This window comes from Pinus tabuliformis, chromosome 3_2 (assembly GCF_031772625.1).
Source record: "Pinus tabuliformis cultivar Carrire ecotype Pingquan chromosome 3_2, CPIR1, whole genome shotgun sequence".
Classification (NCBI taxonomy): Eukaryota; Viridiplantae; Streptophyta; class Pinopsida; order Pinales; family Pinaceae; genus Pinus; species Pinus tabuliformis.
Window position 1 is genome coordinate 1,076,659,322 of NC_142302.1, and position 26,977 is coordinate 1,076,686,298.

The window sequence follows — 26,977 nt, forward strand, 5'->3', positions numbered from 1 at the left end:
ACAATAACAATAAGGGGCTAGCCGCTACAATGACAATAATAATGGGGGAATACACTAGTATTATAGGGACCTAACATTCTCTAACCCAGTCATTGGCTTTTCTGTTTCATATATAATTGGATGAAATTATGTCTTGCCAGATGCCCTCCTGGAAAAGTGCATGCCAAATTGTTTTGATATTGAGAGCCCATCCAAAAATCTTAACGTCTAGTAATCCCCATCCTCCCAACATTTTAGGGACAGTGATCTTCTCCCACTTAATGAGGTGGTATTTATGTCTCAAATCCTAAACCGCCCATATGAACTGAGCCATGTAACTTTTGATTTTGTTCATGATTGACATAGGAAAAATATATAGGTGTGCCCAATACACCATGACCTACTAGAGAACTGCTTTTGCCAGAATATATCTACCACCAAGAGACAACCAACGATGGGACCAACATAAGAGATTTTTCCGGATTTTGTCCAGCAGCAACTGCCAATCAATAATCCTGTAATTATTTGGCTTGAGGCGAAAGCCCAGGTATGTAAGCCCATCCCCTAAGGGTTGTGAGCAGAAATTAAAGAGTTTTGTAATGCTTCTTATCTCCTCCTGATCACCATAAGAATATATGATTAAATATTTATTTTCGTTAACCATCATCCCCATAGTAGCATCGAATCTTTGGATAATATAGTGTAATGTTTGTATGGAAACCATTCCAAAGGTGAGGATGTCGCCCACGAAATAGTTGTGTAATATTAGTATGGTATCCCAGGAGGATACCACAAAACAGGCCCAAGGACCATGCAACAATTATTTTAAGGTTGATTCCATCCATCACCAGGATAAAGAGTAATGGTGAGAGTGAACATCCCTGTCGTAGTCCCCTCCTTGCTTTGAAAAAACTAGAAGGATAACCATTTACAATGACTGCATATTGGACAGATGTGACACAAGACATGATCCACTAAACCATATGGATCGATAAACAAATCTTAGTCAAAATGAGATGCAAGAGTGACCAATCAACATAGTCATATGCCTTCTTTAAGTCAACCTTCATGATCAATGCCTCCAATTTCTTTGTATGTATGGAATGCATAGCTTCATGTGCAGTAGCCACCGCATCGTGAATCAACCTGTTATGGAGAAAGCGAAAGTTTCCTGAGAGATATGAATAGAGAGAGTATTCTTAATCCGCTTTGCGATGATCTTTGATATATGTTTGTAGCAAGTATTACAGAGTGAAATAGGTCTAATGTCTAAGAAGGTAGAAGTATCAGTCACCTTCAGGATCAGTGCAATAAATGTAGAATTAATGGATCCAGTTACCTTACCAGATATTCTCACTTCTTCCACCATTTCTAGAAATTCCTTTCCCATCAAATCAAAGAAGTGCAGAAAAATATCCACTGTCCAACTGTTTGGGCTCGAGCATTTATCTTTAGAAAAGGATTTCAATACCCGGAGAATTTCATTTTTGGAAATCGGTCTATGCAATACTTTATTTTGCTCCCTCATTAAACATCTCGAGGTATTCCATCGTAGCCCAAATATGATCTTTAATGTCTACGCCCAATCCATCCTAGTAGAAAGTCTCAAAAAAGTGTACAACTTCTCTTTGTATCTCCTCAGTCGTATACACCTTCTCTCCATTCCTGCCAAGTATATGCCAAACGGAATTTATATTTTTCCGGTGATTTGCATATTTATGAAAGAAATGAGTGTTTTTACCCCACTCCTTGAGCCACAATGCTCTGCTTTTCCTTCTGCATTCCAAAGATTTCAGTCTATCCCACATAGATATAAAAGGGTCGCCCCGCTCCATGTCCCTCTTAAGACAGACCATTTCTTCCATAATATCCTTCAGTTCCTGAGAGAGTGATTTCTTCTTGAGTCTCTCCCAAATTCTGGCCTGACTTTTGAGAATTTGTAGTTTCTCAGAGACGAATGCCATTGGAGAAATATTCTCTTCCCTCGTCACTGAGAGCCAAGTAGTCTTTATCAATTCATTGAATTCTGCATCCTCTAACCAACTTTTGGTGAATTTAAAGGGAATCCCCAACCAAATTTGTTCCGACCACCATTATAGAACTATGGGAAGGTGGTATGATATAAAAGTGCAATCAACCCAGGATCTCCAATTTCCCAGTTTTTTAATCAGATTCTCATGAAATAAGAAGTGGTCCAGTCGCTTCCCTATATGATCTTCCCCAAATCATCCATTATGCCAAGTAGGAGAGCGAGGGTTGGGTCGGACGTCCACTAGGTGATTAGAATCAAATATGTGATATAAACGGTCGGAAATTGGATCCATTTTGCATTGAGACCCCCTGGATTCCTCCCTGGATATAGTTGCATTAAAATCTCCAACCAAAATGAGTGATTGAATTTTGAGAATATTGCATGCTTCCATACAATCCCAAAAGGAAATTTGATCATTATATGACGCACACAGATTTAGGAAACAAATTCTATCTGCTACTCCACGAATATGTCCTGTCAATAGAATACCAACAAAACATTTATATCCCTACAGTGTGGCCCATCGAGGGTCCCATAATACAACAATACCCCCAGATAAGTCACAAAAGTCCACAACAACCATGCCAATCTGGAAAAAAAGAATTGAAATATGAAATGACTTTTGCAGATGCAGTCATAGTTTCCTGTAGCATTATGATGAAAGGTCGGATCGACCCAAGAAGGTGTTTGAGGGCCAGTTATTTCGACAGATTCCCCAAACCTCTCAAATTCAGAGACAGGCAGTTCATGAGGAGGTTCCAGAGGTGGGCGCAATTGCTCCAAGGGCCCGAGAGTCATATGAAGAGATGATGGGAATATCTCTCAAATCAGAAGTATCTAGAAAGTGTAGGGGCTTAATCTTCGAACCTTTCTTGTAGTGTCAGGACCCCTTATCCCGACGCCTTCTAACAATGATATTGCGAGTCGAATTAGGGTTGATTGATGGAGGGGATTTATGAGATAAGCATTTCTGGATGGAAAGAGCAACAAGATCCATTGTAGGGTTGACCATCAAGAACTCAATAGCACTCCCAAACGAGTTGTGAGGGGAGTTGTCATGTCTTGGGATCGTAGGGGAATGGGGGGAGGAAACCGGATTTGGAGTAAGAGCAAAATCCACCAGGGGAGGAAACCGGATTTGGAGTAAGAGCAAAATCCACCGGGGGAGGATCGATATGTGGCGAGGATGCAGGGGGACATAAAGGTATAGAGCGGTTACTAGGGCAGGGAACGGAAGGGCAAGTGGAAGATGGGTGTCCCCACTAGAAGGTGAGAGACCCCGACTCTTTTCGAGAGTTGACACAGGGGCTCGGGAAGGGCAAGGAGAAGTAGAGAGATAGAGACGAAAAATCATAATTAAATAGAGATTTCTCAGTACAAACATCAGTACCTGTAATCGGAATCTGAACCACTTGTTCCCCAATTGAACAGCTCTGCCTCCATCCATCGCGATGTCGATCAACACTCCTTTGCATATGTCATCTAGGGCATCGATCTAAAAGGTGACCAGTATGATGGCACAACAAACATTTAAAAGGAATGCCCTAGTGGTATAGCCATTTTCTGTGAAGAAGTTGTCCCCATTCCAAGTCGAAATGCTCTGGGAGCCCACCAAAGAAACCAAGTTCAACCAATATCCATGCCACCCGCTTATCCCGAGCACCCAAACAACCCGGGTCAATATATATAAACCTTCCAATTGCATCTCCAATCTCCTTCAGGACATTTCTGGACCATAATTCTAATGGTAAACCCTACAATTTTACACAGACAAAATTATCCTTGGGAGTATCACGAAGGGTATTAAAACCAACATACCATCGATGGCACTATAAAAAACTTCTCCCTTGAACCCTTGCATATGTCTTCTAGTGCATCGATCTAAAAGGTGACCAATATGATGGCACAACAAACATCTAAAAGGAATGCCCCAGTAGTCTAGGCGTTTTCTGTGAAGAAGTTGTCCCCATTCCAAGTCGATATGCTCCGGGAGCCCATCAAAGAAACCAAGTTCAACCAATATCCACGCCACCCGCTTATCTCGAGCAACAACCCGGGTCAATATATATAAACCTTCCAATTACATCTCCAATCTCCTCAAGGACATGTCTAGTCCATAATTCTAATGGTAAACCCGACAATTTCACACAGACAAAATCATCCTTGTGAGTATCATGAAAGGGATTAAAACCAACATACCATCGATGGAGCTGTAATAAACTTCTCCCCTGAACCCACGATCACCTCGCGATGCGTTCCAAGTCATCCTGATGCAGGTAGTGGAAGCTATACCAAGAGGAGTTCATTAGTCAACTAGCTTTAGGAGAATATCCTAAAATGGGAGTCCACTGTGTCCTAATCCAGTCCCGCATGTTTTGAAGAGGAGGTTCCGCAAATTCCCAACACCCAATAAGTTCACACCCAATAGGTGCACGTTTTTGTAAATTGGTAACTCTATCCCATAATACATTATAACCAAAACTAAGTAGTTTCGTCTTAGAGGATGGAGAGATAAAATTTTTGCGATCCTTATTCATCGATCGAATTCTGTTGCCTTGGTGCGAATGAACCTTATGAACCTTTTCTTGAGGCCCCACATGAAGTCCACCTGCCAGAAGATGTGAAACAGGGAGAAGGGACGAACAATCCGAGGGGCCACAATATGTCACGTGAGACTGTTTATTAAGTTATTTTAATTCAGCCTCCAAGTTGGCATGAATGAAGGCCTCATGGACAGGCACATCAACATTTAAAATCTAAAATACGACCATCAATGTTTGCCATGTCATTCAGTGCAAGGCATTCAACAATATGGGCCAAGTGCACAAAAGAGACGTGTCAAGCGGTCACCCAACCTACAACCAGGGGTGAAAAGTAGGGATCCCACCGCTCTGGGGATCAACACCTCCCCACCATAAAATATCCTTTCTTTATTATATGAAGTCAGAGCCACGTAAACAACATTCCTTCATCCAACGTTGAATTCCCAGGTTTGTCAGACAATCAGAGCATCAAGAATTTAGGTCTTTACGCAACCTCATAACAGCTAGAAAAGGAAATAATGATCCCGACCTAGAAAGCAATATAGATGTTCTAGCGTAAAATGAAATTAAGGAATAGTCATCAAGCCTCCTGTCAACAAATTCAAATCCAGCAGAAGAAGGAATGTGGCACCTTGCCCAATTGTCACCTGTTTAGACAAGTCCCAATTTTATCATGATTCAAATTTGGAAATTGTCTTTTATTTTAAATGAATTTAAACACTGAAAAATCTACGCTAATTTCAAATTGATCATAACTAAAATCTTCCATAAGTTTGTGGAAATTGCTCTATTTTCTTATAACAGTAAACAAATTAATTTAAGCAAATTGCAAATTCTGAAAATATTTTAAAATTTGACTGACAAGAACTAAATCTATCCTTTCAATAATTGCTAGAAAGGTGCGGGTAACTTGACTAAATTAAGTTAAATCAATTTATGTTGTAGTGATATTAAGATCCCCTTAAATTTGTATGTTCTAAGCACCAAAAAACATAAAGTCCAAAATTAAGAGAAATTTAAGCTGGTTGGTTTTAACAACCTAAAACATACGCACACAAATAAAACATGAAAAAATAAGAAGCAAGAAACAATAAAACCTCGAAGAAAAAATTCATTAAATTATATCATTCCTTTATCTTAAATATAATGTACATCTCACCTCTTATAAAATTATAAGCAATCATGAGAGTTCATTTAAACTCAATTATTCCATTTTAACCCACCACATAACCTTACACATCCTTATAATTCATTTCTAACTAATTTTATCAAATCACATATAAGAATTACTCCAACACATTCCATAATAAATTTCCTACTTAAAAATACATTGGCATGATTTTATGTTTTGTGTCAAATTCACTTCCTATAGACCATTTGATATATGTACACAGTTATTAATGCCCTGCAGCTCTGGATCAACGGTCACCCTGTATTACTGGACTCTTCTGGTCTTTGGATTTGGTGAGATGGTTCATCGGCAGGTTTCATGTGAAAATGGATATACATTGCCCCCATATTTCTTTCTTTTTATATATATTATGTGATGGGATAATTTTTTTGATTTTTACTTGAGGAAAATTTTGTTTTAGATCATAGAATATAGTTATGGATTAATTTTTCATCACTGATTCACAGGGATCGACGGATGTGGGGAGTTTGCTAATTTTACCAACTGAAGATGAAATATCTTCTCAGAGTTCGGAACCATTGCCTATCAACAAAGTATGCCAGACTTATAACAGTGTTGATGAATACTTGTCCACGCACTTTCGTTTGGTCCGCGAGGACTGCTTCGCGTCACTCAGAGGTGCTATTCAAGGTTTCCGCAAGAACATTGTTCCAAATAATATCTGTAGATACAAGAATGTAAAATTTATTGGAATCCAGTGTGGGGATCAAGGGCTGGAGCACTGCATATTTTTGAAAACAAGAAAGGAGGCAGCAAATTCAAGCTCATCGAAACAAATGATGTCTGGCTCACTGCTGTGCATTTCCTCCAATGGATTTCGGAACTATGTATGGGGAATTGTCAAGGACGCAGACAGCAATAGCTTTCAGAAGGGAAGCATTGCTTTGAAGCTGATTCCCAGCAATGAAGGTAAGTTTGCAAGTTTAGAAAATAACAGAACCTATGAAATGATTGTTGTGGGGAAAAATGCCTATGCAGGACGATCCTATCCACCTAAGGTGTGACAGTGCCTTAGCAACAAACAGAGACAGCTATTCTAGTATTCTTCCTTTATGAATTAAGAATGAAGAGAGATAGATGGACTAACCGGTGTCTTCCGTTTGTCCCTCGATCCAGTTCCTCTCCTCTTTGGGTGTTCACAGCTACTTGCCTTCTCGCTCGCCCAGCTTCAACAGGTCTCTGCAAGATCACAAGAGAAGAACACTACACAAAGGCATAGATTCATAATCATAACTAGTTCAGGATTAGAAGTAAACTAAACATACTAATGCAATCATACATCAAAGATACACCAGTATATAGGAGGAACCAAGATAGCTTTATTGATGAATAACAAGGTTCAGGAAGAGATACAACCCAGAGGGCTCCAATCCAGCATCTCCTTCCCAGCAGAATGGAATTCCTATCTTCACCTCCCTTCAAAGCATTAAGCACCCAATGATTCCAGTCTCAAACCAACAGCAATTATTTGCAATAACAAAATTCCAGCCTCTAGATCTCATGGAGGAGAGATCCATATATAGATGTTTGGAGAGAGGATGAGTCAACTTGAGATCTGACTAGTGTCCTCTCCCTCTGTCAGTTCTTGATTACACTTGGAGGTTCTTGCTTCCACTTGGAGATTTGGAACCTCTTACTCATCACCAGTCGAATTCCCTGAGGCAAGTGTCATTTTGGAAGCTTCCTGGGTTTTGACACCTTGAGGAATGAACTTGCCACATGTCCAATCTCGCTCAGCGCAGGTAGCCAGTGTTGGCTTTGACATTCAGCGCAGGTAGCCAGTGGAGCCATTGACATTCAGCGCAGACAGCCAGTGGATTCATTGACATGATCCTGAATTGACTTGTTTTTGAGCAGTTTCTGGTGGAGAACTTCTGTGAATTGCTGTGGTTTGTCAGCCTTGTTCCCCTAGGGGTAGGAACAACATGTTTAGGGACTTTGGATCCCTTAGATTATGGACATTTCATGCTCAATGCTGTAAGGCACAAAAATGTCTATAACAGTTGCCCCCTAAAGTGTGAGGCCGTTTATCGGGTGAAATGCTTTATCCAGGAGGGTCCGAAGTTCATCCAATGCTGGGAGGAGACCTGTAATAAGATACAATACAATACATTATTTTTCATACTGCTTTCATGATCTAGCTGAGGTGGGCATTCCCATGCTCAGCTTTATAAATTCATTTCTCTGTACATAGAACAGACAATCGTCTGATGGTAGACTGATAATTTTGGTGAAATTATCATCCTTTGAGTAGGATGATCATTTGCTGCAATGATGTACATGTCAAATGTCTTTATCTTTCATGAATATATATCGCAGCCCGGATGGATGAAACTAGATCCGGGGTCTTCAAACTCGTTCGATCTTCACTCTAAGTACAAGTCGATCCATGTGAGAATTGTTCTGAAGTCGAACATGGAAAGACATCGCTTGATTACCGGTCAATGAGGTAAACTGTTAACAAGCGTGAGAGGAATCGCCGATAATGATAATGACCCTCAAGGTACTGCAGTACAATTCACGTGGTGTGAATAAAGGACTTGGCGTCGAACACCACGTAAAATCTTTCGGTCGAAGGTCATTGATGTATACCTGTCGCCGGAAGTGAGAAACTTGCCATTGAGGCATGCAAGCTTCAAAGTACTGAAGGGGTTGTTCCTAGATCAACTTCTTGGATAATGAGCTGAAGTCGACAAGAAGCGATCCGTCAAAGGAGGGCCTTAATGAATCCCACATCAATGACACGGAACGGAGCTAATGATTTTGATGGAGGTGAAAACGATCTGTGACATATGATTCAGGGTGGCGGTCATGAACGGATGAAGGATAATGTATGGCAGTGGATGGGACCCGGTTGACTCTTTCTGAATGACTTCTCTTGAACATATGGCGACACTGATGCGATGGATTGGTAGCATTACCCCAAATATGGATGGTATGGCGAGACCATGGTGATGTGACCGGTGAATGAAACAACCCAACCCGATTGTGGTACGGAGGAAAAGTGTCATGTTCAAGAGCGACTTGCTACCATCAAAGTTTTCTTTAGTTTCTCCCAATTTTTCCCCAGTCATTGCTGACCAGTACCTCTTTATTTTTGTCAAGCTTGAGGAGGATAACATATGCTTGTTCTATAACCTGCCCTTCGGGCAAGCCCATCGCTATGTTTTAACGAGCCTAGCGATAGTGAAACTCGTTCTCGTCTAAAGACAAGTTTGTCGCTATTTAATGATTTTAACGAGTCTAACGACAAAGACAACTCGGTTCCTTTTCATTTTTAGAGAGTCTGAAAAGGTACGTAAAGATAACTCCAAAATTCCTTTTTCGTCATCTAATCCCTTTAGTCCGAAAAAGTATAAAACAATACAGAAGGGATGAGTTTTCGATAGTTTTAACGAGCCGAACAAAACAAGCACTCGATCTTTTTGTGCAACAATCCCTTAGGTCCAAAAAGATTAAAATCTAGAGGAGGGATAGCACTTCCTGTCCCTTTAACGAGCTGGAAGGCCAAGGACTCGGCAATCTTTTCATATTTTACGAGTCAGCTGAAAAGAGCTTAAAGAAGACTCGTCTTTTGAGGAACGAGTGATAAACAGGGTTAGCAGCTGATTCCAGGTACAGGTTGGAATTTTCCAATCACGGCAGTGTCACAAGGATGGCTAGATGAAATCACTCTTCGCAGTTGTTCCTCAAAATGGGCAAACAATCAAATGGAGGTGAATGATCGGCCAAATGAAAAGTGGAGGTGATGGTGCAAACACGACCAAGGCTTAAATGGCTGATAATTTACATTCGCAGTGGTTATTTACCGGGTAGTTCATTTTTTAACGAGCTTAAACGCGGATTGAAACACTTGCTCGATCTTATGTTTATTTTTTAACGAGCATGAACTATGCGCTAAAACTGCTCGGATCTTGCGTTAATTTTTTAACGAGCATGAACTTTGTGCTAAAACTGCTCGAATATACCAGTCATATGATAAGAGTGTCTCATTGAAGATGCTATTTTTTAGGGAGCTTAGATCTTACGCAAGCTTTGCTCCGGATCCTTTCGTTATGCAAGTTCGGAAACGACTAATCCTACGAGTTTAAAGGGTTAGGGGTCCTAAAAATTTTAAAAAATAAATAGCCACCCCTTGCTTGCACTCCAAAAGGTTTGCATGCCCCCAGGTATAAAGCAGAGTTTCAAGGTTACCTCTACTTCTTTTCCGTCAAAACATTTGTTTTAACGAGAGAGGCTTACCTCTTTCAGGTTACCAAAGATTGCTCCATTCGCGGCCACGAATAAAACACTTCTTCGGCAATGTCTACCGAAATAGACAAAGGTGAGTGACAACGAGCGCCAAACACATAACTTTGACAAAATAATCTTATTCTAGAACAACCCCTCTTCCTAGACGGACGGGGTACGGACTAGTCATATTCTCCCGCGGAAACCTACCCTATACCTAAAGTTTTCCTGCCGAAGCAGACCAGGACGCATGCCCCCTGGGTTCCAGTCATATCCTCCCGGATTACTCGCGCTCATCAGGAGGACGGACCGTGGGTTGAGACACTTCTTGCGTGAATAGACCATTTAGGGATGGTATATGACTATTTGCGATGCGAGATCCGGGAAATGAAAGTTGGTCCACGAGCTTGACCATTCTTCCTTCATGCGGAAAACACATTACTCTAAAGAGTGATGAGACGATGGCTCCCATGCAATATATATAGTCTCGTCCAAGGAGTAGGTTATAATCCAAGGGTCCTTGAACGACCATCACGTTCATTTGAACGGTCTTCCCTTTCAATGTTATGGGCACATTGGGGAGGATCCCTAAAGGTCGACTGGTTCCTTTATCAAAGCCTGATAGATTTCTCATTTCAGGCAAAAGCGTTGGCGAACCAAGCGCTTTCCAAGCAATAGAGGAAAGGATACTCACAGATGCCCCCTCATCAATGATAGTGCCATCCATTACCATTCTGTATATTTGGACGATAATTCTGAATGGTATACTGGCTGGCAACCGGGGTCTGCCTAGTTGGTTCCAGTCGAACGAGACAACTAGGTTGCTTGGCGGTGGGACCGAATAGACGGCCGGATATCGCTCTGACGAACTTCCCTCCTGCGATAAAGGAATGGGGGCATTGCCCCCTTGTTCATCAGAGTCAGTGTTGATGAAGAGAATTTGGACGGTGTCGTCTTTATTCTCTTCTGTGATGGTATCATTCGAAGATAGAGCCTCTGAAGGCAAAACCGGGTCAACTGTCGTTTCAACCTTTAGACTTTCGTCAGGTATGGATTCAGACGGTTCATCTTCAATGACCGACGCTTCGGCTGACCACCTGAGCGGGCCAGCCGGGTTCTCAACTAGCGAAGGACTTGGCAGGAGTCTTTGATATCCAGTAGGAAGTTGTGCTCGTAAAATCGGGCGATCTTCCAGAACTCTTTTTGCCTCGTCTAAGAAGGGACAACGGTGGATGGCATGATCGCCTTCACACAGTCTGCAGGGAAATTTAGCTTTCCCTCTCTGTCCTGGGGCTTCACTCCCGCTAGTTGACGGTGAGCAGTCAACATGGCTATCAGAGGTCGACGCTACCGAATTGTGCAAACGGGGAGACCAGTCCCTTAGTATCCGAGGGATGCAGGGACAATCTCTGTGGAAGTGGTCTCCCTTGCATATGACGCATGGCGATTTAGGCCTTGCTAGTGCTGTGTGTGGATTTTTGTCAGACGACACTTGTTTGCCCCCAGACGCCTTTGGCTCCTTCTTCTTCTTCTCTTTCTTCTTCTTCTCCTTCTTCTCCTTAGGAACTCGGTTTTTTGTTTTACCAGTTCCGTCAAGCGAAGAGGAAGGAGGAGAGGAAGATGAAGTAGAAGGCTGGTGGGAAACTCTGGTCTGGTCTAACTGTTGACTTGACTGTTCAGGAATAGTGGTGTTCTGAACGACATTGGTTGAAAAGAGCCAGACCGGCAGGCCAATTGTCAATCCTGGAAGTGACAAAGTGGCCATGTGGGGCGCACCAACATCTCCCCAAGAGGAGAAGGGACTAGGATTTCCACCAAGGGGAATTCCTTGGTTGGTGTGCTCCATTTTTTCAACCTAAAGATCAACGCGGGAATAAAGGGTGATTGTTCCGTTTAAAATAAATTGTTAACGACGCTTTAGACACAACTTGCTTTTTCACTTTTAAAGAGTCGAGAAAAAGCTAAAGATGACTCTATTCTCCTTCGATGTTTTAACGAGCTCGAAGTGACAAATGCTCGGATGGACTTTTTCTATTATAGAGTCTGAAAAAGGCCAAAAGAAACTGCTCTGGAGTTCTAGGCAGAGGGTATGCCAAACTTTTCGCAAAACCGCAGAATACTTTTTAGGGTACGGGCGGTCGATCTTCCTGAATGCTGTGTTCAGTGCATTGCGATTAGTAGGGCGGCCGACACGGCTTCCTAAGGATAAAGGTTTTATGCCTATAGGGGTCTCCCAATATATACGCGACGGTACGTGGGAGCACAATCCGTACTGGCGCTATCGTCCCTCAGGAGGAATCACCCACCTTCCACGAGATTGACAGTCACCAGGCTTAACGACGCCGGAACACGTCTCTAGCCTAGACCTCTATGTTGTGCGTTATGTTGCAAAGCGTTGTTAAGTTCATTCAGTTTATTTTAAGTTGATCTTTTTAGAAGTTTGCCTTTCTGGATCACCACGAGATGTATGATACAATTCCTAAATGCAGTCTAAAGATGATAAGCAAGCTTTATATCTTTTCAACTTTTAAAATCCTAGCTACTAAGGGAAAAGAAAGACACCATCTTTTCTCAAAGAGCAATCAGCACACTCTAATGCACTTTTTCCTAAATCAAGCATGCAAACTATCAAAATGAAAATGCACAATGCAGGTGTTTGTTTTCCGCTTTCTTAGTATTGATGCCTACAAAGAAAGCTTTTTGTACAACTTTGAATTTGCTTTTAAATGACAAGTACAAACAAGTTTACTTTTTCGAAATCAAAAAGGGTAGAAGAGAATACAGCACTTTACGACTTTCGAAATGAATACTTGTTTCGACACTTAAAAGAGACAAACTCAAACCAATAAGCAAAAGCAAATGTATAATCAACTGTAAACAGCCAATGAACTCTCTCCTAAGATCACAATCGACAGATCTGAATCAAGGGCTACAGGATGATTATTTCACTCATGCAAAGAAAAACTGTAAATGACGCCACAAACACATAAAAACACTCATAGTCTTTTTGTACAAAAGGAGGCGGAATTTAAGCAGAGAAAAGGAGTTATCAGACTGGTACCTATGCTGGTTACAGGCTGCAAAAAACAGAGATCAAAACAGGGCAACAGAGAGCAGAGAACCCTAGCTGCACAAGGCCAAACTGGTTCAGCGCAACCTCAACACTGTGGTTTTGACATTCAGCGCAGGTAGCCTTCATGGGACCTGCGTTGAAATGCAGAATGCCTTCACAGTGGTCGCGCTGAAGGAGAAACTCTCGTTTCTCACTGGGTTCTGGGTCACAGTTTGCTAAATAATCAACGGTTTCAGGCCAAATCAAAAACACAAGAAAGTTACAATCAAAGGGATGCTTTGAAGGGGTACTAAGATCTATCACAAAGGATCATCAAGTCATTTGTGAGTCCATTGTTCAGATCATAGACAAATCCAGTGATTGGATCAAGGCAGCAACTGTCTACTTTGCAACTGAGAATAGCAGAAGCAGTTCGATTGTTGCTGTTGAGTCTATGAAACAAACAATGATAGAAACACAAATAAAATGACTAAAACAAATCTCCCCAGCGGAGTCGCCAATTTGTTGTGGGGAAAAATGCCTATGCAGGACGATCCTATCCACCTAAGGTGTGACAGTGCCTTAGCAACAAACAGAGACAGCTATTCTAGTATTCTTCCTTTATGAATTAAGAATGAAGAGAGATAGATGGACTAACCGGTGTCTTCCGTTTGTCCCTCGATCCAGTTCCTCTCCTCTTTGGGTGTTCACAGCTACTTGCCTTCTCGCTCGCCCAGCTTCAACAGGTCTCTGCAAGATCACAAGAGAAGAACACTACACAAAGACATAGATTCATAATCATAACTAGTTCAGGATTAGAAGTAAACTAAACATACTAATGCAATCATACATCAAAGATACATCAGTATATAGGAGGAACCAAGATAGCTTTATTGATGAATAACAAGGTTCAGGAAGAGATACAACCCAGAGGGCTCCAATCCAGCATCTCCTTCCCAGCAGAATGGAATTCCTATCTTCACCTCCCTTCAAATCATTAAGCACCCAATGATTCCAGTCTCAAACCAACAACAATTCTTTGCAATAACAAAATTCCAGCCTCTAGATCTCATGGAGGAGAGATCCATATATAGATGTTTGGAGAGAGGATGAGTCAGCTTGAGATTTGACTAGTGTCCTCTCCCTCTGTCAGTTCTTGATTCCACTTGGAGGTTCTTGCTTCCACTTGGATATTTGGAACCTCTTACTCATCACCAGTCGAATTCCCTAAGGCAAGTGTCATTTTGGAAGCTTCCTGGGTTTTGACACCTTGAGGAATGAACTTGCCACATGTCCAATCTCGCTCAGCGCAGGTAGCCAGTGTTGGCTTTGACATTCAGTGCAGGTAGCCAGTGGAGCCATTGACATTCAGCGCAGACAGCCAGTGGAGCCATTGACATGATCCTGAATTGACTTGTTTTTGAGCAGTTTCTGGTGGAGAACTTCTGTGAATTGCTGTGGTTTGTTAGCCTTGTTCCCCTAGGGGTAGGAACAACATGTTTAGGGACTTTGGATCCCTTAGATTATGGACATTTCATGCTCAATGCTGTAAGGCACAAAAATGTCTATAACAATGATCCTATCAACTACATACCTATGTTACCAGAAACGAGAAACGGGAAACGAAACGAGAAACGACAACGGTACGAGAAACAGAGTTTGGAGGTTTCGCACTCAAGAAACGAGGAGAGAGAAAACAAAAATAAAAATGAAAAATGCAGAGTTAGTTTCAATTTTCAATATAGTTTCAACTAATTTTCTAGCACAAATTTTATTTAAAAACTAAATAATTTGAATACCAAATTTATGCTTAGCAAATTGACTATTAAATATATACATTCTTATGCTTCCTAGTCAATTAAGTATATACATTCTTATGCATTTTGGGCCTTTGGCTAATTATTGTTTCCTTAAAAAAAAACCAAATAATATATATATATATATATATATATATATATATATATATATAAACAATAAATAGATTTGCAATTAAATGTGAACTTCTTGAGCCACATATAGAATAGTGTTTAAACTATGAATTTTAACACTATACATGTTAAAGGAAAACAAATCAACTAAAAAAGGGACAATAGTACAAAAATAATCAACTTTCTGTATACTTCGCATAGGCCTCTAGGTTATTGAATGAATACATGCATGAAATCTACAATAAAGAGTGAAAATATAGAGCTAAGAACGACCTGCAAAAGAGCCAACTACGACCTGTAAAAGATTTTCCATAAAATATTTGCACTGGTTAACTAAAACGACAGTAGAAAACGGCAATTCCGTCTGGCCTCGTTTCTTACACGTTTTTTACCGGGAACGGTGACAACCGTCCTGTTTCTGGTAACATAGTTGCATACTATGAAGCCTATGTCCATGTTTTGGAATGTCTTCAACGGCCAGAAATGAAAGAGCTTCCTTTTTGGGAGCACTTTCTATCATTAGAATCCCAACCTACAGAGCCAGGTTATTTGAAAAAAGGCAATTCAAGGATGCATATAACTTAGAATGTGCATTTCCAAGGATCTGAGATTATTTGGGCAGAAGCACAATCCACATCTTGCAGAAATGGCCACAGTGGAATTCCACCTTAGATGAAAGCCAGATGGAAGCCGTGAAGCTGTGCCTAACAAAGAGGCTGGCTATTCTTCAGGGCCCTCCTAGAACTGGGAAAACCTATGTCGGCTTAACCATTGCGAGGATTCTCCTTTCTAATGTCCACTGTGGTCCTATTTTGGTAATCTGTTATACCAACCATGCACTGGATCAATTCCTGGAATCCATTTATTCCGTAGAAAATAATATTGTTCGAGTCGGTGGCGGATCAAAAAATCAAATTATGTTGAAGCGAAGCTTGAATGTGCTCAAACGTGGTACCATTACTTCTGGAGCACTTCGTGATAGACACGGAGAACTAATGAGTACTAAAAGGAATGTGGAAGAGCAGATCAAAAGGTGTACAATTTGTCTGAGAGCAACGCAAATCTGCAGGGGGATGCTATTGGGTATAGCTTCAGAACAACAAATTGTATCCCTCTATGGCAGGGATTCAGTTAATGATCAGACAATAGAAGAGACAATAGAAGAGGTATGGTTGAAAGGGACGGGAGATAAACTAGTGACCGATAAAGACGGTGGGAAACGTAAAGGGAAGCAGAAAGTGTCGAATGAATCTTCTTCAGCAGATACATCTCTGGACAACATACTTAGTTCCCAGGATTTATGGCTGTTGCCCCAAAACTCAAGGATCAAGCTTCATAATCACTGGTTGCAGAAAGCTAAGGAAAGGGCTGAGGAGGAACTGCATCCTCTATCTGAGAGATACAGAGAAGTATGTGATGGGCTACTTCATCATGATCATAAGATCAGCCTCAGAATTTTAAGAGAAGCAAAAGTTGTTGGAATGACAACCACTTGGGCTGCTAAAAATTATGACCTTCTCCAGGCATTGCGAGCAGAAATAGTGGTGATAAGGGGGTTAACCAAGGACCCTATTAGGTGGTTTCAACCTCTAAAGGGGGTGACATGTCCATGGTACATCCCTCAAGTGGTTCATGGCATACAATATAGTAATAGAATAGAGTGGAGATCAGGGGAAACATCTAGACCACATGTCATGGTGTAAGGGTAGCTATATTGAGGGAAGCCCACACTTGGGTATATGAGTGTATGAGGGAGAAAATCGTTGTACATGAGTTACCCCAATCTTTGTTTTTCCACCCTTCTTCATATGCCTTTTGCCTTTGATTTATTTTTTTTCATAACTGCTTAGGGCTCTAGGGGATGAGAGCATTATGTGTAATATATAGCAGTGGATACCCCTTTAAGGTGGGGCAGTTCATCGCCCACTAGGGGTTGGGACAATCATAGGTTCCTTAATGATGGAGGGGGGTCATCTAGGGCCCATAGGAACTAGGGTGATGGCCATGGATAAGGGGTAGATCTCATGTTTTACTTTTGTCCACGTGCTTAATTTGTATGTCCCGATCATCTTTTGCATTTTGTGGTACATTCCATGTTGAGAGTGACCAAATTATGCTTTTTATTTTCTTTTTAGTTGGAACATCATCTGGACCCTAGAACATTATTTCAGACCCGACCCAAGGTGTGGACAAGGGGAGGCTTACCCTATGTGGACCCGGATGGGGAAAGATATGAATGGGGCTAAAATGAGTGGAAGGGGAATAATATAGGTGGTATTGGGAAACTTGACCACACAACCAAAATCGGGATTTCCTAGGTAGTGTCATTCCTAAAGCTAATGGCTAGTAAAGGAGATCCCACAGGACTAGGATACAAGGGTAACCACAAAATCGGGTAGTGGAGACAAGAATACAAATCTAACTCACTCTTTTCGTCGAATTCCCCCACCAATCCATGCCCAAAACTGCCCATGAAAAGTAAACAAAATTACTCAACCAAACCAATGAAAAGTCATACCTTTGGGGTCGAGAGGCCCACCTTCAAACATACATTCATAACAGATGGGTGAGGGACCACATGGTTGCTTAGGTGGCAGAGAAAATGGCATATCGAGCTATCTGGGGGATGCAAGGGGCTGCTGGGTCCCGACTAAGGATCATCGAGGAGAAAAAAATTCTCCTATATGCATTACTCACAGGTGGTGGGTAACACTCCCAATAGACCATCATGCCAACTTGAAAGAACATCTTTTGGATTCCCTCACTAAGCCATTGGGCCAATTTAAAAGAACATATTGTGGGCCATGCCATCAAATTTATTCAGGTGCAAACTTATTTTAGAGCGCAAAAAAACAATGCGTATTTTTGTATTGTTTAAATTGTATTTTTGAATGTTATAGAGATTACATAACATGTGTATTGAGCTATTTTATCAACACTTATTAAACTGGTTTTCTTGTTATTAATGTATTTTTAAATATACGTCAATATTAATTCATACTAAAATATTTTATTCATAACCTATTGGAAAAATTATTCTATACAACATTAAAATATTTTCTTTTAACATTTTTGTTCTATATACAGATATATATGAAGTTGATATCACCTATTATAATATTTTTGAAAAGTATAAGTTTTAAACATCTTATTCACATATTTTTTTGTTACTTCTAATTACTTTACATGAAATTATATTAGGTCATATAGGCAACTCTATTTAGAGAACATTTTATTTTTATTTTAACACTCATAGACATACTTACATATCACTTTGAAGTTGTGCATATATTTGATATACCCCTATTGACATATATCAACAACATTTTAATATAATTGTACAAATTAAATAAAAAATAACTTTTAATTTAATATTATGATGATGATGATGATGGCTAACGTCCACTGAGACCAAACTTTGGTCTATCAGACCTAAAGAAATGAATTATTTAGTTTGATTTAAGATTTTATTCCTATGCTCAAAAAGCTTGGAGAGGAGCCTCCCGAGCTCACTATAATTTTGACATCGTAAAAGGCTATGAAGGTTAGTATTGCAACAAAGATTATGAAACTGAGATCTAATGTGGTTGTACACGGGGCACTCTAAGAGGAAGTGATTTTCATTCTCGATATTCATATTGTCACAGAGATGGCAGGTCCTTTCCATCCATGGTGTTTTAGGAATTGCCCAACAACCCGTTTCACTATGGAGCTCATGAGAGTTCGTTCTAATCTTGGCTATATTAATTTTCTTCTTTGAGCTAGTTAAAACAGAGAGATACTTTTGATCTTCTAGGGTGGGGTTGATGACCTCCTTATAATATCTTAATTTTCTTTTATCTGTTAAATCTTTCTCACACCATAATTTTTCTTTGAACTTAGAAGTAACAATATTTTTAATGTTATTAATGTTTTGCAATGCAACATTCTTGCCAATCTCCCAATGGTTTAACCAGGTCCTTGTGTCTTTATACCAACCTCATTTCAGCTTTAGTTGGTTTTGGCTAGAATTTACAGCTAGCTTAGGAAGTCTATGGTCTCCTATGTTATTGAGTTTGTGCTTGTACAACAGAAGCCTAGTCATAGCTAGGCTCTCGATAGGGGAAAGACCCACTTCTATGAGGAGAATAGGATAGGGTCTATTGCTTTTAATTTTGAGGTTATACATTATAAAACGCTTCTAGATTTGTTCAATCTTTCTCCATGATTCTCTAGAGATGCTGCAACCCCAAACCTCACATCCATATAAGATAACATGAGTGACTAAAGTTTCAAAGAGGAACTTTTTTCTATCCCACATTACGAGGTTTGTCATTTTACAATTATTTTCAAGACCAAAATAAGCTTTCCACCCCCATTAATTCTTTTCTCAATGCTATAGTTCCAGTTGAACTTGTGATGAATATCAATTCCTAGGTACTTGTAAGAAGACACTTCCTCCAAGTTACTATTGTCATACATAAAATTAGCGTAAGTTTCCTTCTTGGATTTGATGATCATAACTTTTGTTTTGTTAGTGTTAACAGTGATACCCATGGTAGAGCATAAATCCTCAAGAAGTCTAAGTTGCTTATCAAGATCAGATGGGCACCTTGTGAGAAGAACAATATCGTCAGCATAGAGAAGAAGGATGATGACTATCCTAGCTAAGATCGTGCCAGCACAACCTGCTTCCTCTAAACAACCTTCTAGCTTGTCGATGTAAATGCCAAATAGGGTAGGGGAGAGGGGGCAACCTTGTTTAACTCCGATATTACACTTAATATCTTTCGACCACCTCTCATTTCTCTTTAACTTGGCGATTACATTCTTGTATAACCTTATAGCGGCAACTTTCAACTCGAAAGGAACCTTTAGCTCTTCTAATCTATTCCATAGGTTGTTTCTAGGAACCATATCGAAAGCCTTTCTAAAGTCCACAAAGCAACAAAAGAGATTGGATTTATCATTGCGGCATTCCTCCACAATGATCCTAAGCGCAACGAGGTGGTCCGTTGTTGAGTTTTGCCTTCTAAAACCCGCTTGGCCTTTAGCCCACTTACCTTCATGTTCAAGCAATTTGTATCCTCAAGCAACTCAACTTATTTTCCAAAATAATACCATATAACTTGGCTAAGAGAGGGTTGATCATAATTGTCTGATAATTAGAGGGGTTATTTGTATCCCCACTTTTAAAAATAGGGCTAATGAGGCTCTAGGTCCATGGTTTAGGGAAGCCTTGCTTGACCGCTTGATTGAAAAGCTTCTGGATGTGGGGGATGAGGACAAAACCTCCAATTTTTAATATTTCCGCCTGGTAACCTTCAATGTCCTTAGCTTTCCCATTTGCCAAGCGTTTAACCCCAAAATAAATGTCTTCTAATGAGAAAACTTCTTTCGTTGTGAGCAGGATTTCAAATTTATCCATGACATTTGGAGATTCATAAAGCTTTTTAAGATGGGAATTCCAGTTGTGTAAAGCAATTTTATTATTATCTTTAGTTTTCCTAGTTAGAATCTGCCTCCAGAATTTCTTAGGAGCTATCTTAGAGAGGTGTAAGAGATTCTCTTGTCTTTTACGAATATACTGCCTTTTTTTCCTTTTAGTTAGGGCTTTGTATGTTTTTATACAATCTTTATCATACCATGGGTTGGTTTTGCTATTTCTTTTATTACTTGAAACTTTAATTGAGAACTTGTTAATAGAATATGAGAGGGTTGTAGTAAAATTATGATAGAGGTCTTCTATGTTGCCTATACTAGATAAAGGAAGCAAATTAGTTTTTAATTCATTTAAAAAGAGATCATTTTTATTTCTATCAAAGATTAAGTTCTTTTGGCTATAAGGATTATCTTCTATGGGATCTCTATGCATGACAAAATTGAGAGTTATAAGTAAAGGCCTATGATTAGAGTCAGGCTCGTGGTCGTTTAAGATGTCAAAATTTCTTATTTCGTTGTATAGAGGGAGATCGGAAATAACATAGTCTACCACGCTGCTACCAAGCCCATGGATGCAGGTCATCTGGCTAGAATTGGGCCACTTCTTTAGACCGTTGCAGATTATGAGATCTTGAGCACTACATAGCTTGACTAGTTACAACCCAAACAAATTCTCCCTGAGGTCTTCAGAGCTCCTTTTGTACCGGCTAGCTAGAGTAAGGTCCTCGTCTAACCAAAGAGGATTAGGGTTGGAATAATTGCTTAGAAGAATAGCTTGGTTGCTTGAAGTTTGAGCATCAAAGTTACCCATTAAAAGGATATTACCTTCATTCCTTAGGCTATAAATATTATTCTCTAAACCATTGTAAGGACTATTTTTATCTAGATTCTTTTTCTTATAAAAGTTAGAATTAATGGGGGAAAAATAACATATTGCTATGTAGGTCTTTTTATCATTAATGTCAGTAATCTTTATCCAACTATATTGGTTGTAAGGGTCGTTTTTATAAATCCTAGCATGGGAGGAGATGTTCTTCTTAATGTAACAAGCTATACCCCCAATGCCTCTATGGGAGGATCACTTGTTCCAGGTAGACCATAGTACAAAGCCATCTATGTTAGGGACCTTAGATTCTTCGTGCTTCCAAGTTTCAACAAGCAAAATAATATCATCATCATTTGAGATCCAACTTAGCTTGGGGCCTTTGTTCCATGGAAAGCCCCAACAGTTCCAAGAAAGAATCTGGAGCATGTTGAATTGTTATTTATTACCATCTTTTTGGTTTCTATCTCGAATAACGACTTTTCTATTTCTGATTATTGCCCATTTTCCTTTCTTCCTAGCTTTTTTTACCTTTTGAACCTCCTTTCTTAATTCTGTTTGATTTTTTGGAATGAGATCTTCATTTATAAATATTCTCATTCCTTTTAGACTTGAGGTTTTACTAAGTATGTCATACTTATGGTCAGTAGAGCTCACCTTTATTCGGATCAACCTTCCTTTATTCTCAGTTAATTTCCCCAACCTTGTTGCTTCTGTAAGACACGTTTCAATTTGTAATCTATTATGTAATTCTGTTTGGGCTATGGCTAAAATATTCTCGTCTACTTCCTTTTCCAAACTGAAGATTATAAAGTTCAAGGCCTTTTTGTTACGCTCATGGTCTAATTCTATCAATTTTTTCATTTCATCTTTAATTGGTTTAATATCTAATTTACCTACCACACTATTAAATAATAAAAATAAACATTATAATCTGCCATACAAATGTATATATTGCAAATATTAATGTTGTAACATGTCCGTGCGTATAAACAATGCATAAAGATAGAATATTGCACATATTTCACTAACATTTCCATCGTCCCATGCGCATAAATATGAAAGATGAAATCATATTGGAATTCTATTATATAGTTTTGTTTGAATAATATTGTCATATTGGTATCATTGTCCTCGACTGTATGGCATTATGTTCCATAGACCATGCCAATGATTTTTTAAATGCAACAAAGCCGCAATCCTCGTGTTACCGTAAAGTTAAACGGTATTTCTATGATGGTTTGAGTGGTTTTGGTTTTACATTATTTCTATATGTTTGTATTTCTGTGATGGTTTGAGTGGTTTTGGTTTTACATTATTTCTATATGTTGAGGTGTCTCTATTATGTTGTTCAGGGTTACATTTAATCAAGTATTATTATTATTATTACTACGGCTTATTGTGACATGTTGAAAGGGGTAATGGTTAAGATATATATATATATATATTTTTTAAAGCAGGTTGAGAGGGGTGATGGTTTAATAAATAATTAAAATGTAAATTTATTTTTTAATAATTTTTAATTAAATTTATTTGAAATTGGGTAAAAATGTGTATATTTTAGCCGTGGATTTTGTATAATTTGGAATATTTTACGAATCTTTTTTGAACGTCAAAAATCATAATCTAATTAAAAATTTAAAAATTATTTCCGTGAATTCAAGGAAAAAAACATGAAAAATTAGAAAACAACTCTATAACGGAAAAAGAAAAAGTATTATATTAATTATTATTTTATTGATAGTTGGGTAGAAATTCCGCGCCGAGCCATGAAGTGATCGGAGTTCTTTCCCACTTGCTGCTGTAAACGGGCACGCTGCCCTTAGAACTGTTTACTGTACTCGTTACTTCCTTTATTACAACTTTGTCAATTGAATCGAAGGAACCGCGATGTTTCTCTTTGTGATCACCTTATTCCACTTTGTCAATTGATTTGAGGGATCAGACAGACGCCAGGTTTCTGCTCTGTCAAAATATGGAAAGTGTATTCCAGTGGAAACTTATTTTCTCATCAGCACAGAGTCCACAGTAACAGGAATCCCCCAATCTCTCCAATTGGGAATTCCTCTGCGATTCCCGATCAGAGAGCAGCAGCAGCACTGCCGGGAGCGAAATGTCATTCGGGAGCAATTCTGGAACTTCAGATGAACATCGTTTCTCCAGGTTTGGATTTCGATCATCTTTATCAGAAATCGAGAGATGGCTGGACAATCAGCTAACGATTTCTACAACCCATCTCATTTCTTTCCTCAGTTCGCCTGAGGGGCTTGATATACTGAGACAGATAGCAGACAACCGTTCTCTGTCGTCTCAGATTGTCATCAAATTGGCCAAACTTGTAACCCAGGATGGCATAAGATGTAGCGTGGAAAGGTTTGAAACCAATAAAATATACGGAGCATTTCTGGGGTCGGCATTTCTCACGCAGATTCAATCCCATGTCGGAGCCATGATGGAGCCGAAGCCCAAGGATTTATGGCCCTTTCTTCATCTTTTGGAAGAGATGCAAAATCGAACAGCGGATGGATGGAGGTTCCTTCCAGCTGAGACTTTTAGAGAAGCCATTGATGAGATTCCCGAGGGCGCTGAAAAGATTGAAGTGTATCAACAATTTTGCAAGCTCATTGAATATCGAAATAAAATGAAAAGGCTTCAGCAACTTTCAAAGTCTGAAGAGCAATACCAGGTAAGGGTTATTCTAGCCATCAATGAATACTGTGTTCACTAAATGATATCAAAAATACAGTATACTAGTCCTGTGGCTAGGTAGAGAAATGTGGTTTTTACAGGTTTTGTAGTCCAATATCGAGTAAAACTATATACATCTGCTCTGAGCACAATTTTTTCAGTTAAAAACAAAATACTGGATTGGTCTTTTTTCATCTTTATATTTAGTATTTATAAAAATCTATTTCAAAATACAGGTTTTATGCTTCTTATTTATTTATTAACATTTTTTTTTCAGTTAAAATCAAAATCCTGGATTGGTCTTTTTTCATCTTATTTATAAAAATCTATTTCAAAATACAGGTTTTATGCTTCTTATTTATTTATTAACATTTATTTAATTTAGTTTAGGTATTTTTATGTAGGGTAGTTTAAGTAGGTGACAATTTCTCACTAGAAATGTAGATTTTCTCATTTTTTGGAAAATCTCGTTGAAATTTTTGGAAATCGGTTGTAGTTGTCAAGTTATAGAATTTTAGATGTCTTAAAAATTTAAATTTATGGAAATCTGTTGTAGTTATCAAGTTAAAGAATTTTAAATGCCTTAAAATGTTTAAGGGTGTTGAATCTATTTCTATCTTCATAATTAGTTTTAAAATACTTATAAATCAAAATTTTACAAAATAAAAAACATCTAATTCAGATTAAAAAAATTACTATCCAAACAAAATTGTAGCCTTTTTAAACATTTTTTTGTACCAATAACATTAATATATTTTAAAATAAATTTCAAATAATCTTCATATCAAAAAATTAGATAAATAATCTAAATTTAATAATTTGAAAATATATTGGGTTGTTCGGTAAAATAAGAATTTCTTCATTTTTCCCTTACAAAACTTATCAGGGTGTTTGCTACTCAACTCATATCTATTTCAAAACTCATATATATTGTTACAAATTCTAAATTTATTCAACAAATCCCTCATATCTGCGTGAATCCGTCTGCCGACATTCAATTTCCGTCGGACTCTCGTCTTGAAACAACCCTCAAATAGCTGGAAAATCCGGATGAAGGCCCGCAGATTCCATTGATAGACGCTAGGGTGAAGGGAGGAGTGGGGTTCTGCTGGTCTAAATCGGGGTTGAAGCGCTTTTATTATTGAGAAACGTTCACATCAAAAATTAGCTTTTATTATTGAGAAACGTTCACATCAAAAATTTATCTTATTTGATGAATAGTTTTTTTCCCATGGAAAAATTCGTAATTTCATTATGAAACATAAATTACATTTTGTAGATGCATATGCATATTCCGATATTTTTATCAATAGATATCATCTTTCGAAGAAGCATCAAAGCTAGATACCTATATCCACGCAGGGAGGTAATAGCCCAACAAAGACTGTGAAAAGTATCCATGAAAAATACAACAGTTCAAAATAGAAATATATTATCTTAATATTCAAAACCATGTACTGTGCTATTATTTGATGAATAATTATTAACCATTCAATTTATATTATTAATATTATTTAATTTATATATAATATATATTTGGGTTGATTGTTTGTAAAATAATTTAATAATAAATAAAATTTTGATTATTAAATAATAATTTAAATTAATAATTTTAAAATTTAAATATTATTAGAATTTAGAAAACAGTTTTTCAGATTAATCGCATTGTAAAGAACACTGTTTTCTAAATTATGGATCACAAAAGTCTTAGATCTAACATTACTAGAATTTTAAAGTGTAATTTAAGTAGGTGAGGAATTTTATAACATAATTTAAATAGGTAATTATTTTGCTCGGAAAAAATGGTTTTTTTGGTACAATTTTGACATTTCACTATATTTTTTGGAAATCCAGGGTACATTTGTAGAGTTATAGAAGTTTAGATGCTCTAGTGGTTCATTTGTAGAGTTATAGAATTTTAGGTGTTTTGGCGGTTCTTGAGGGTGTTGGATCCATTTCCACCATTAAAAAATGATTCAGACAGTCAGACTTTTGAAAAATCTCCAGATTCCCATGATAAAATAACAGTCCTAGCGAAATTGTCACTTTTTTTTAGATGAAAAAACATTGGTTTATATAATGTACCAGTGCATTTTCCGTATTGATCTCAAAATTTACATAGTGCAATTATCCCCATATCATACCAAGTAAAAAACAGAAATATATAAACTATGACTGCATGTTCCAGATGTGTTCCAAGGATTATATCTAAACATAAAACAACAAGTAAAGTTCAACTATAAGACTACAAAAAAGACTAAATAACTAAGGGTCCAATGTTAAGGGAGTAAAATAGAGCCCTCGTCTCTAATGGTATTTTCTTCCATATATACGAAATTGTAGCCAGTACCATCTGTGAGGCCCTTTTTAGACAAAGGAAATATGTTAAAAAGTGATGTGTTGAAAGGACTATTTGAGGCAGTTGATGTGGGAAATCCAACCACATAGGTTTGGAGGAGAGAATATTGCATTGGTTGTAATCCCATCAATGAGTGTCTTGGAGTCTCCATACATGTGAATGAAGTCAATGGACAAATTTCTTGTAATGTCCCCATTTTTATTTTCCTACATAGTACAACCAAGGTGGATTTCTAGGGCAGGGGATGGTTAGGTCAGTGGAGTAGGTTTATGTCATTAGGCGTTTCAATTGAGTTTTGAGGAGTTTTTAAGGGATTTGATGGCATTCCTTTGGTATATTTCATCATCTGCACAGTTTGTCTTTCGTTCCGTCGCATTCTGACAACTTTAATTAACATTATTATGGACCCTAACTTAATTAATTATGCTCGAGGTGGCATTCCAGGGAGATTAATTGATGGAACATGTTAGTGCAATAGCTCGTTGGAACCGGAACGAGAAGATCTACAAGATGGGACACTGAGAAGTGACTTCTAGTGGTCGAAGAGAGTATGGTGGACAATTTACTAATTTCCTTAATTAAAAATGACTTTAATTAGTTGTTTAATTAAGGAAAAATAATTAATTGGAGGAAATGGGCCAAAAGTGACTTAAGTGAAATAAAATAAATTAAAAGGTCACTTAACATAATGTTAATGGATGAGCTTCTAGAATAATAATAAAATAAGATG

The 26,977-nt window shown here is 38.4% G+C and overlaps 1 pseudogene across 1 annotated transcript in view; it reads left to right on the top strand.

The window, feature by feature from the left end:
* The window catches only part of LOC149184401 (uncharacterized), a 101,540-nt pseudogene that overhangs the window by 44,126 nt on the left and 30,437 nt on the right, over positions 1 to 26,977 (top strand). The window contains exons 3-5 of the transcript XR_016256800.1: positions 6,213 to 6,702; positions 15,305 to 16,500; positions 23,236 to 23,886. The product of XR_016256800.1 is annotated as an uncharacterized LOC149184401 (transcript). The remainder of the gene's footprint in view (positions 1 to 6,212; positions 6,703 to 15,304; positions 16,501 to 23,235; positions 23,887 to 26,977) is intronic.